The sequence below is a fragment of the Mytilus edulis genome, chromosome 10 (assembly GCF_963676685.1).
Source record: "Mytilus edulis chromosome 10, xbMytEdul2.2, whole genome shotgun sequence".
In the NCBI taxonomy this organism is placed as follows: Eukaryota; Metazoa; Mollusca; class Bivalvia; order Mytilida; family Mytilidae; genus Mytilus; species Mytilus edulis.
This window is the reverse complement of record NC_092353.1, coordinates 49044045-49056461: the sequence shown is the minus strand read 5'-3', so window position 1 is coordinate 49056461 and position 12417 is coordinate 49044045. Positions and strand designations below refer to the sequence as shown.

Below are 12417 nucleotides of genomic sequence, written 5' to 3'. Positions count from 1 at the left end.
TATACGGAACATATGGAGCATGCTTCTTAGAAAAGTGTGTGCCGGGTACTAGTACAAGTAATTAAATGTACTCCCCAATGATTTATCGAATCCAAAGTATCAAGAGGTTATTCCAATAATTCTGACATTAGAGTGGAAGTTCTGACAAATAAGTATAGATTGTCATTTTTTCTACACATTTATATCGTAAAGTAACATTTGCGAGCCACAAAAAGAATCATTTGCCGAGTGAGCGCAGCAAAGAGTCAAATTGTAAAGAAACATTTCACTTCCATTACGCAGTTTAAAGCATTTTCTTGGCACTTGAAAGTCCCGACTATGTACTGTTTACCTAAATTACAAAAACAACCATTGAGATTACGTTGCGTTACAGTAAGTGTTCAAGTACTAAATTATAAGACATCCAGGTCTTCCACCCTCTAAATTATAAAGCTTTTAAGAAGCTAGCTAACGCCGCCGCCACCGTATTCGCCGCCGACGCCGGATCACTACCCCTCTGGCAAGCGTCTTGCGTCAAAATTCGCAGACTCGACAAAAATCCTGTATTGAATGGATCAGAACTCTTTCGATACGGAAAAAAATAATTTATGGCCGAGTTATTTTGCATTGGTCGAGTTGACACTTAATATTGCATAGGCAGTTCTCATCATATTTAGCCAATAACAGAGTAGTTAATCGATAATTTTGGTTGCGACACTATATTAGCTCAAAATTATTTAGCGGATGAAAGTCCTACAAAATAGCAACAACCTATGCCCAAGGTACAGATTTATGTATTCTTCAAAACTAAGGATTTATATTTATAATTATATTCATATTTCAGCCATAACATCGAAACTACACATTTTAAACAATAAAAATGTTTGTCAGAAACGAATATGGCATAGTTCTAATAATATTGATTGACTGAACCACCAGACTAACCTTCAAGGCATAAGAACATTTTAACGAAACACTTTTAACAAGGAAATACTTATTCAGATATATAAGATAAGCACCAAGGAAATAAGAAAATTAGAGATAATTTTATTGGACGTTATTAAAAGTAACAAGAAGTCATATCTGAACTTTTCTCAAATGTTCCGTCTCATTTCTATATTTATGTTGAACTTACACATGTACATTTTCTACATGTTCTAATAAAGTGTTTATCTTATCTATAGTTATTTGTTTCATTGCATAGACCATAAGTACAAGCATGGCGTTTCTACAGTATGTTGTAGCTATTTTATTTGGTATGTATTGCATATATTTTTTTCTACGTTTAAAGACAAATATTGGATTACATATTTTGTCCAATTATCACCAATTATTAATGATGAGTGCATAATATCATACGAAGAAAAACACACGAATTGTTTATCAAAGTTTAATAATGGCATGTAATTTTCAACTTTTCAATGAACTTTATACATAATAACTAATACTGAGGTTTTGTTTTTCAAGTGTTATTGACATTTGTATAAAATAAAAATATATTTAGTATTTGTTCATATGCCTTTAATTCAAATTTAAGAGTAAACGTCTGTTTTGTTTCGTCGTTAACAGTCTGTTTATAATCGTTGAACATACCACATCAAGGAACAAGTGATTAGAATGCTGGACTTTCTTATTGAGAACATATTTGATGCATTTAGAGGTAGAATTTTTCAACAATTGTCAGCATACCAATGGGAACAAACTGTGCGCCAAGAAATTCGATATCAACCAAAAATCTAAGCGACATTGTATAAGAAGGTTCGTAACTAGTATGTCTGTTTGTTTTAATCGCAAATTATTGTAACTAAAATAGAATTTTAAGCGACTGTCATTTATGTGAGAGTTTTGACTAGCTAACCAGTTTAGTTCACTATTTTCTACATTAGGAAATGCATGGCAGAGGTCTTGAATATGACAGTTGTTTTCCATTTGCTTGATGTGTTTGGCCTTCTAATGTGGCCATTTGTTATACGACCGTCCGCTTGAATTTTATTTAAGAAATTGATTGGGGGTATATATTTGACTTTTATCACATGCATTTGGCATTCATTTTAACTTTTGTCTCGACGAAAAGAATCAAAGTTACATGAAATAAAAAAATATCATTATTTTATTCACATATGTGCTGATTAAGTTGTATATATAATTTCTCTTTACATCTGGATATCAAATTTATAATAATCATGAGATGGGTCTTTACATTTGCCAGTATATTCATTTTTGTATTCTTTTTACAGTTATAATATCTGCTGCGAAGTCAGAATGTCAAAGAGGCTGGGTGCACTTTGGAAATTCTTGCTACTTTTTCAGTTCTAGACATAAGTCAAGGTTGGATGCAGCGGTAAGTTGCATACTTGAAAAGAAAAATTAATGATACTTATAAGCATCATGTGAATTAATATTCTATCAATGCTTGGAAATTCATAAATAGATGCAAAGGAATCTTATTTAGCAATTTTACTACACCTGATGAAAATGCCGATTATTGATTATGTAGACGAAACGCGAGTCTGGCGTACTAAATTATAATCCTGGTACTTTTGATATATCTTCAGTGATATTCGATGTTTTTTTTTAAATATTAAACTAATTAAAACGTTGAAAAATAATATAATCGAACGAGACCAAAATTATTGTCCAACCCAGCCAAGGAATCAGATATAATCACACTGAAATCTAATTCCTACTTTGTAATGAATTAATCTGAGTATTAACCATATCTTGTTTATATTAAAGATATGCTTGGCTTTAAGATATTCGGTTTGAAAAAAATAAAAATCACAAAAATACTAAACTCAGAGGAAAATCTAATCGGAAAGTCCATAACCACATTGAAGTGCTCTTATGAAGGCAAATTCAGGAAAGCGCATCAGACGCATTAAATTTATAACGTGTTGTTTTCATTCAGGAAAGCACATCAGACGCATTAAATTTATAACGTGTTGTTTTCATTCAGGAAAGCACATCAGACACATTAAATTTATAACGTGTTGTTTTCATTCAGGAAAGCACATCAGACGCATTAAATTTATAACGTGTTGTTTTCATTCAGGAAAGCACACCAGACGCATTAAATTTATAACGTGTTGTTTTCATTCAGGAAAGCACATCAGACGCATTAAATTTATAACGTGTTGTTTTCATTCAGGAAAGCACATCAGACGCATTAAATTTATAACGTGTTGTTTTCATTCAGGAAAGCACATCAGACGCATTAAATTTATAACGTGTTGTTTTCATTTTTCCTACACATTAAAAACAGGGTGTTTTAATTTTCAGCGAAAGTAAATGCAAAGACTCGAATGAACAACGTCGAGATTTAACTAAAAAGAAGAGTGTCATAGACATGTTGATACAATTGTTTTTTTATAAATTAGAATACGAGGCTATCATGCCGCCCAACATATTCATCTTGATGATTAAACCTTATTCCTTTTCAATGCTCAATTATATCAAAAATTGGTATTTCAATTTATTTTATATTTGTCCTATAATTTTAAAAATGTTTTTTGTCTTTAAATATCAAAAGTGGTCATACTTTTTGATTTCTACCATCATACTTGGTACAAAAAAATCATTGCAAACGATGCGTTAGTAATAGAAAGATGAAAACATGGAATAGACATAATAGTAACATCTGATCATATTTACAGATAAAATTGAAAATGAAAATGGGGAATGTGTCAAAGAGACAACAACCCGACCATAGACTAGACAACAGCAGAAGGTCACTAATAGGTCTTCAATGCAGCGAGAAACTCCCGCACCCAGATGCGTCCTTCAGCTGGCCCCATAACAAATATATACTAGTTCAGTGATAATGGACATCATACTAAACTCCAAATTATACACAAGAGACTAAAATTAAAAATCATACAAGACTAACAAAGGCCAGAGGCTCCTGACTTGGGACAGGCGCAAAAATGCGGCGGGGGTTAACATGTTTTTTTTGAGATCTCAACCCTCCCCCTATACCTTTAGCCAATGTAGAAAAGTAAACACATAACAATACGCACAAGAAAATTCAGCTCGAGAGAAGTCCGAGTTCGATGCCAGAAGAGGTAACAAAAGAAAATAAACAAAATGACAACAATACATAAATAACTAAAGCTACTACCAGTTATTGACATGCCAGCTCCAGACCTCAATTAAACTGATTGAAAGATTATGTTCATCATCTGAATGTCAGGCACAATCCCTCCCGTTAGGGGTTTAGTATAATACCATCATGAAATATATGGGAAGAACATAACCCGTATCATGCCAACAAATGGTTTTTAAATAAATGTGTATAGTTCCGATGCAAAGACCCTATAATTGAATAAATATTAAAGCCAAAATATGCAATCTTTAATGACCTGACAACAGTATCAAAACTATGTCTATTTAAAGAATCGTAATTTTTTCAGAGTTTCTGTAGAGCGTACCATTCGGACCTAGCATCAGTAGAAACCGGAGCAGAAAACGACTTCATAGCAGACACTATAAATCGTATAAAAAATGCGAGACTCTAATCGTAAATATTATATTTTATTTTCTCATACCAGGCAAACATATTTCATATTTCAGTAAACCTGTCAAAAATCAAATACATATTTCGACATAACTGCCGATAATTAAAATCTTCAGAGACATTTGAATGTATAGTCATTTGAATGCCCTTGCAAACATGATTACTTGGCTCAAAACAATTTTTAAACCGATGTGTCAATATATAATTTGCTAGATGACAATTTTTGCCGATTTTAGATATTGACGGCAAATCTATGCATTTTGATTGTTTTCATTGTATCACTAGAATGTTTGTCGGTGTAATAAAGTCATTTTCCCTCAATCTAATTTTTCTGGAATCAAACACTGAACTCGTTTTAACCATTCATGGTAATGAGGGAAACAAGGATCAGGCCTATTACTCAACCTTGTAATATAAGCAATCTCATTCCCCCCTTATAGTAACGTCGACGAAGTTAGTTAATAATTAAATATTTGTTATAAAATGATAAGGTTTATGTCATTTATTAATCTGATTTTGGCTCCGCTGCAGTTGACAGTGTTTTCTCGGGGTGATAAGCTGCTCTATCACCCTCTCAGCTGTGTGTTATATATTATATATTTTCTCTCAGAAAATTAGGTCGTCTAAAATAATGATTTTATTTTCTTTTAAATATGTCAACCTTACTTTGATGTGATTTATGATATGAGGGTGCATGGTTGCTGATAATAACATACTGCAAATAAGATAGATGCGCTTTTTCGGGAAATAACTTTAAAATACAATTCTTCCCCTGTGTTTTGAATACTAAATGAAAAACATGTTTTACACATTTAAAGTAAAAATATATTTTCAATCAAATATTGATTTGCTTTAAACTGATTGATAAATAAATTCAAACCACATAAACCATGATGTTTCCGCATTTTTTACAGCTGACTTTTGGATAGGTGGAACAGATGCAGTAATTGAGGGTGTATGGGTCTGGGCAGCCAGTGGAAAAGCAATAACCTATAGTAATTTCATCGGAAACACACCGGATAATTCAGTTGTCGCAAACCCTGATGAAGAAAACTGTCTCGAGATTGTCCAGTGGACAGCTACCAGTGTGGGCAAATAAAATGATGACAACTGTTTGGACGAATCGCACTTTATCTGTGAAATGGAGTATGTATAGCGTACTGCAGTATAGAACCACTATCAGCCCCGTTCGGAAAGAACATACAAGAAAGTAATACATATTATAAACAAAATAGTTTTTACCTTTAACTGTGTTTTTCTCAATAGACGAAATATTTCGGTAGTTTGGTATCAAACGAAAGCTTGGGGACCAGGGATCATTGAGGAACCCTTGATGAAAGATTCTTTTGAATAATCTAAAAATATATACAATTATAAAAGGAGGGCTCATTTGCCCTGTTATTTAGATCAGAAATACCTGTTTTGTACTTTATAACTTCCTGGAACTAGTACGCTCTAATATCCCTTTAAAGGTATGTTGAATTTTTCAGCACAAGTCAAGATAAGGTATAGTTTTGACAAGAAATGACTGCCACTATATTTGAACTTAAATCAAAGTAGCCACCAATGCTTAAAATTGCAGAATTTAACATGGAAAGCAATGGGGCTACGAATTATTGGTTTTATACCTGTAGAAAATTTAATAAGTTATATAAATCATACATAACAATATCAGCTCACCCGTTTTTGTGGACTTATAGGACTTTTTCCCCCCTGAGATGAAAATGAAATAACAAAACAATTGCAAAAAAAACCCAACGAGAAACGACGAGAAGACACACACCAGTACACACCAGTACACAAAACACAACACAGAAAACTGAAGACTGAAGAACACAACCTCTACCAAAAACATGTGTTCTTTAAGGGAAGTGACGTGTACATTTCTTTTTTTTTCTTTTTACAGATTTCCAACATCTGGAGGAGGTATTTTGGGATAAACACCAATAGATCATAAAAAAAAATATTTTTTAGTTTTTGCCTTTAAATGTTTTGACTGGATCAACAAAACAAATATTATATACAACAACAAACGACAACCACTGAATTAGAGGCTCCTGACTTTGGATAGGCCCATACATAATTGGGCGGGGTTAAACTAATTTTTGGTGCAGTTACACTCCCCTCACCCAGGACATTACAAGATAAGAACGTACTATAAATATCAGTTTACTTAAACAAAATATGAATAAATAAATGAGGTATGAGTGCCTATTAGATAATTCTTTGTCCAAGTCACAATGTATAAAAATGACAGGGAAAACTCAACGGGCTCATCTATGTAAAATATGAGAAATAATAAACAATTATGAACCACAATACCAAACTACAAGCACCGAACAACAAGCTCCTGACTTAGGATAGGTGAATACAAATTTGGTACCATCTACTTCAGTTAGGTTAAACAATGATTTAAATTACTACAATATTACAACTTGAATAGTCAAATATATCCTAACACAATAGATATGGGAAACATTAAAAGATAATAGAAAAAGTCAAAACAGAAAGTCAAAAATCAAATGCTAAACCAGATTAAACGCATTGGAATCAACTGTCATATTCCTTACTTAGCACAGATATTTTCTTGTGTAGAAAATGTGCATTAACCTAGTTTCATAGCTAGTCAACATTTTCCTTGTAAGGACAGGCGCAAACAATGTCATTATATTGACAAAAATGTGCAGTCCTTACTCTATCCGAAAACATCGACGTTAAGGTTTCTAATAATGAGCTGTCAGTAAAAGCTTACAAATCAATAGGATCGGTAACATGCAAATTCTTGCATATGGGAAATGCGTACTTCGAATTACAATTAAAGATATATGACAAGACGGTCAGTTATGGATTATGCGTCAGGAATATAGGGTATCAAGCGCTATGACTCATGTAAGAGACTAAAAAACAGAGCAATACGAACAATCTTTTGCAAAAACAAATGTGCTCCGATTCCTTCTGTCTTATGGAATATGCTCCAGGAAGTCATTTTAAAAACATTAATGATTTTAATGAAAATAAATTCTTTATTAAAATGACAAATATATATCAGAAGATGTGGTATGAGTGACAATGAAACAACACTCCATCAAAGTCACAAAATACAAAAGTAAACCGTTATATGCATATTCACTAAACGAAAAATAATTGTATCTTCTGTCATACAAGTGAAAAGATAAGCTAGCAATACTACCAGAAGTTTAATCGATCATTTTCTAAATGAGGTTATTCATGTACCCAGATAGGAATATGACTTTAGTTTGGTTTCTATTAGTTTGATGTTTTTGAATTTTTGATTTTGCCATTTGATAAAGGACTTTCCGTTTTAATTTGCATTGGAGATCTTTATGGCTTTATAACTATTTTGATCTGAGCGTCACTGATGAGTCTTATGTAGACGAAACGCACTCTGGCGTTTCTAATTTTAAGCCTGGTACCTTTGTTAACTATTTGCTATTTTTGCTTCCTACAGGTTATTGGTCGATCAATATGTTTTGCATTGGGCTATAATAAGAATCTTTGTATTTTTATATCGAAGATCATTTGAAATATGTAGAACTGAGAAGAATGCCATAATATAAAACACGACCTATTTTCGAACAGACAAAACAGAAGTTGGTGAATTAAAACAGAAGCTACTTTAATTTGTTTTATCATAGGCACACATGTTAAATTATTTCCAAGTTACCGTGGCAAAATCATTCTTGTTTACATTTTCCACCTGCAAACTACATATTATGGAATATCAAAAGGTGTTTGTTATATAATTTTTGAAACCAAGGATTATTATGTAAATAGTTATATAAGGTACCAGGATTATAATTTAGTATGCCAGACGCGCTTTTCGTCTACATAAGACTCATCAGTGACGCTCATATCAAAATATTTATAAAGCAAAACAAGTACAAAATTGAACAGCATTGAGAATAAAAAATTCCAAAAAGTTGTGCCAAATACGGCTTTGGTAATCTATTCCTGGGATAAGCAAATCCTTAGTTTTTCTAAAAATTAAAAGTTTTGTAAACAGAAAATTTATAAAAATGACCACATTATTCATGTTATTGATATTCATTTTGGTGTTGACTACTGGACTGGTGTAAGCTAGATTCATATGACTTAAATGTTAAAATGTCTGCTTAAAATCTTGTCATTTTTCAGTTTAATATATATTGAATCATAGACATGCTTGCCGAATTATCGATAGGTTGGCTGAAATATGTAATATATCTGGCTATTATGAATCTATTTTCTGCACGAGTCTCCACTAGTGCGAGTTCCGAATGGTACACTTTACAGAAAACACTGAATATAAATTATTCTTTGAAATAACATCAGTTATATGTTGTCAGCTATTATCATGTCGAATAAATGGTTTCATTCTTCTGTTAAAAGGCATAAAAGGCATGATTTGCACTTAGCGAGTTAAACTTACAGTATTCGTTACTAAAATTGAACATGAAGCAGACAAGTATAGGAAACCAAAGCTAGTGATATATTTATTAAAGTTATTGGTAACATGACGTTGTAACGGTCATGTTTACTATAAACACGTGTGTGTGTTTCTATCAAGTACATGGCGTGTGTTTATGTTCAATTAGATTGGATGGCATATACCCGTAATGCAAGTTTAACGGGTATATGCCTTTATGATTTTCGAGAAAAGCATGATTAGGTATTACTTAAGGGGTTAGTTTGAGAAAAAAAAGTTGTTTGAAGTTTTCCTATAGTTCAACGTAGCAGTATTCGTTATTATGATATATATTATTCTTACTGAATCCCAGGTCATTTTGTTTTTTGTTGTAGTGCTGTAAAATTTAAGAATTGAATTAATCTTGGTAAAAAAAGCTAGGATTTGCAATTAGGATAAAATAGAGATCTGATGAGTTAAGACTTTTTCAACTGATTTTTACAGTTCGTTGTTATGTTGTACTATTATACCACTGTCCCAGGTTAGGGGGAGGGTTTGGATCCCGCTAACATGTTTAACCCCGCCACATTATTAATGTATGTGCCTGTCCCAAGTCAGGAGCCTGTAATTCAGTGGTTGTCGTTTGTTTATGTGTTACATATTTGTGTTTCGTTCATTTTTTTTTACATAAATAAGGCCGTTAGTTTTCTCGTTTGAATTGTTTTACATTGTCTTATCGGGGCCTTTTATAGCTGACTATGCGGTATGGGCTTTGCTCATTGTTGAAGGCCGTACGGTGACCTTTAGTTGTTAAAGTCTGTGTCATTTTGGTCTTTTGTGGATAGTTGTCTCATTGTCAATCATACCACATCTTCTTTTTTATATAAAGTACACTTTAATTTTTTTCATAACTTTTTCAAATCAACTTGGATTTTCATCAAACTATGCAGCTATCTTAGATATATATTAAGCTTACTGAATCTCAGGTCATTTTGTTATTTGTTGTAGTGCTGTAAAATTTAAGAATTAAAATAATCTTGGTAAAAAAAGCTAGGATTTGCAATTCGGACAAAATAGAGATAGTACACTTTAATTTTTTTCATAACTTTTTCAAATCAACTTGGATTTTCATCAAACTATGCAGCTATCTTATATATATATTAGTCTTACTGAATCCCAGGTCATTTTGTTCGTTGTTATTGTTAATATAAATAATATAAAAAGTTCTTTGAGCCTTACTTTTGATAGAAATTTATTTATAATAAATGGCAATAATTTATTTGAAGTTATTGAACCATAACATAAATTTTTGACTTTCGTATTTTACTTAATCCGCTACGCAGATTATTCAATGTGAAGAGTCTAAAATTAATTTTATTGTTCAATAAATTCATATCAAATAGTAGGCATTCATTAAATAATTAACTTTGCCCATTAGTAACAGAGGAAATTATTTTGTAAAAATTTACAAAAACTTACAAAACTAATGAAAAATGTTAAAAATTGAACACTGATAAACAGCTAAAAAAATACCACATCTTCCTATACCTATTAACCCCATGGTATTTGTGTGCCTGTCCTAAATCAGGAGCCTCTGGCTTTTGTTTCTGAGTCGTGTATGTATGTTTTTTTTTTTTTTAATTTTATTTCATTTATATGTTTTGGAATTTAGTATGATGTCCATTTTCACTGAACTTTCTTTTCTAGTGTTCTTCGACTATTTTGAAGAGCTATTAATTATTGTAGACAGATTATTTCCTATGACCTTTTATTGTTTACCATTTATGTCTATTAAATGGGCAGCTTTTATTTATATGTTCATGTTTAGTGATGTTTTTAACAGTAATTTCATTAAATATAATAAACAAAATGTTTTATAGATTTCCGTATAAAAAATGAGTGTCTAAACAGATATGTACCTTCTTAAATCTAATCAAACGAAACAGTTTTCTTAGAATGTAGAACAGAAAGTCACAGGACAAAAAGTCACAGACAAAAAATCACGGACAAAAAGTCAAAGGACAAAAAGTCACATTTCATTCTTTCTGACTATTTTCTTTGAATAAAAAACGCTCATTTCTAAAAAAATATGTTTGCATTTTTCTTGAACAATTGTATAAAATCTAACTTTTGAAACAAAATTTATCAAAAAAAATATCAAAGTAAATCAAATAACTGTTATAAAAACAAAATGTCAAAGTGGCTTGGCACTTAAATGGCTTTATGGTGCTAAGACATCTTTCTTTTGCATGATTAAAATTAAATAAATCTTCATTTTTACAAGTATAATGACACATTTCCTAACCTTTAATATGAATATAGGTATTAAAAAGTAAATATTTCAAGATATTTCTCTTATATATTCAAACAATTGTGAACATATTATTTGTGACTTTTTGTCCTACCAAATTTGTGACTTTATGTCCTGTGACTTGTATTTAACCTTCAAGGCATAAGAACATGTTAGCGAAAAACTTTTAACAAGGAAATACTTATTCAGATATATAAGAAAAGCATCAAGGAAATAAGAAAATTAGAGATAATTTTATTTGACGTTATTAAAAGAAACAAGAAGTCATGTCTGAACTTTTCTCAAATGTTCCGTCTCATTTCTATATTTATGTTGAACTCACACATGTACATTTTCTCATGTTCTAATAAAGTGTTTATCTTATCTATAGTTATTTGTTTCATTGCATAGACCATAGGTACAAGCATGGCTTTTCTACAATATGTTGTAGCTATTTTATTTGGTATGAATTGCATATATTTTTTTTTACGTTTAAAGACAAATATTGGATTACATAGGTTGTCCAATTATCACCAATTATTAATGATGAGTGCATAATAGCATGCGAAGAAAAACACACGAATTGTTTATCAAAGTTTAATAATGGCATATAATTTTCAACTTTTCAATGAACTTTATACTTAATAACTAATACTGAGGTTTTGTTTTTCAAGTGTTATAGGCATTTTTATAAAATAAAAATATATTTAGTATTTGTTCATATGCCTTTAATTCCAATTTAAGAGTAAACGTCTGTTTTGTTTCGTCGTTTACAGTCTGTTTATAATCGTTGAACATACCAAGGAACAAGTGATCAGAATGCTGGACTTTCTTATTGAGAACATATTTGATGCATTTAGAGGTAGAATTTTTCAACAATTGTCAGCATACCAATGGGAACAAACTGTGCGCCTCATCTTGTCGTTTTATTTTTGTTTTCACATTAGTTGGGTTTTTTTCAGACTCTTGTTCAAACAGAAAAGCCAAAAAAAGCCAGATAAATAAATTTCAAATTCAGATATATTGATGATGTTCTCTCCATAAACATTTATATTGGAAAGCTTGAAGTTTGCTTTCCATAGTACATTTTAAAGCCAGTGAATACAAATTTTTGTCCATTTTCTTCATTAACTTCTGTATTAAAACTTTCCTTCTATCTTTATCGTAAAATATGTCTGGAAAATCATTCTGATAAAGTTTGTTTTTTTAAATTATTTCCACATAATCTTT

The 12417-nt window shown here is 31.2% G+C and overlaps 1 long non-coding RNA gene across 1 annotated transcript; it reads left to right on the top strand.

The window, feature by feature from the left end:
• Window positions 1-1174: 1174 nt before the first annotated feature.
• Window positions 1175-4482, top strand: LOC139492466 (uncharacterized). Its single transcript, XR_011656851.1, has 3 exons — window positions 1175-1235; window positions 2217-2320; window positions 4389-4482. It is a non-coding gene; the product is annotated as an uncharacterized lncRNA (long non-coding RNA).
• The last annotated feature ends 7935 nt before the right edge of the window (window positions 4483-12417 follow it).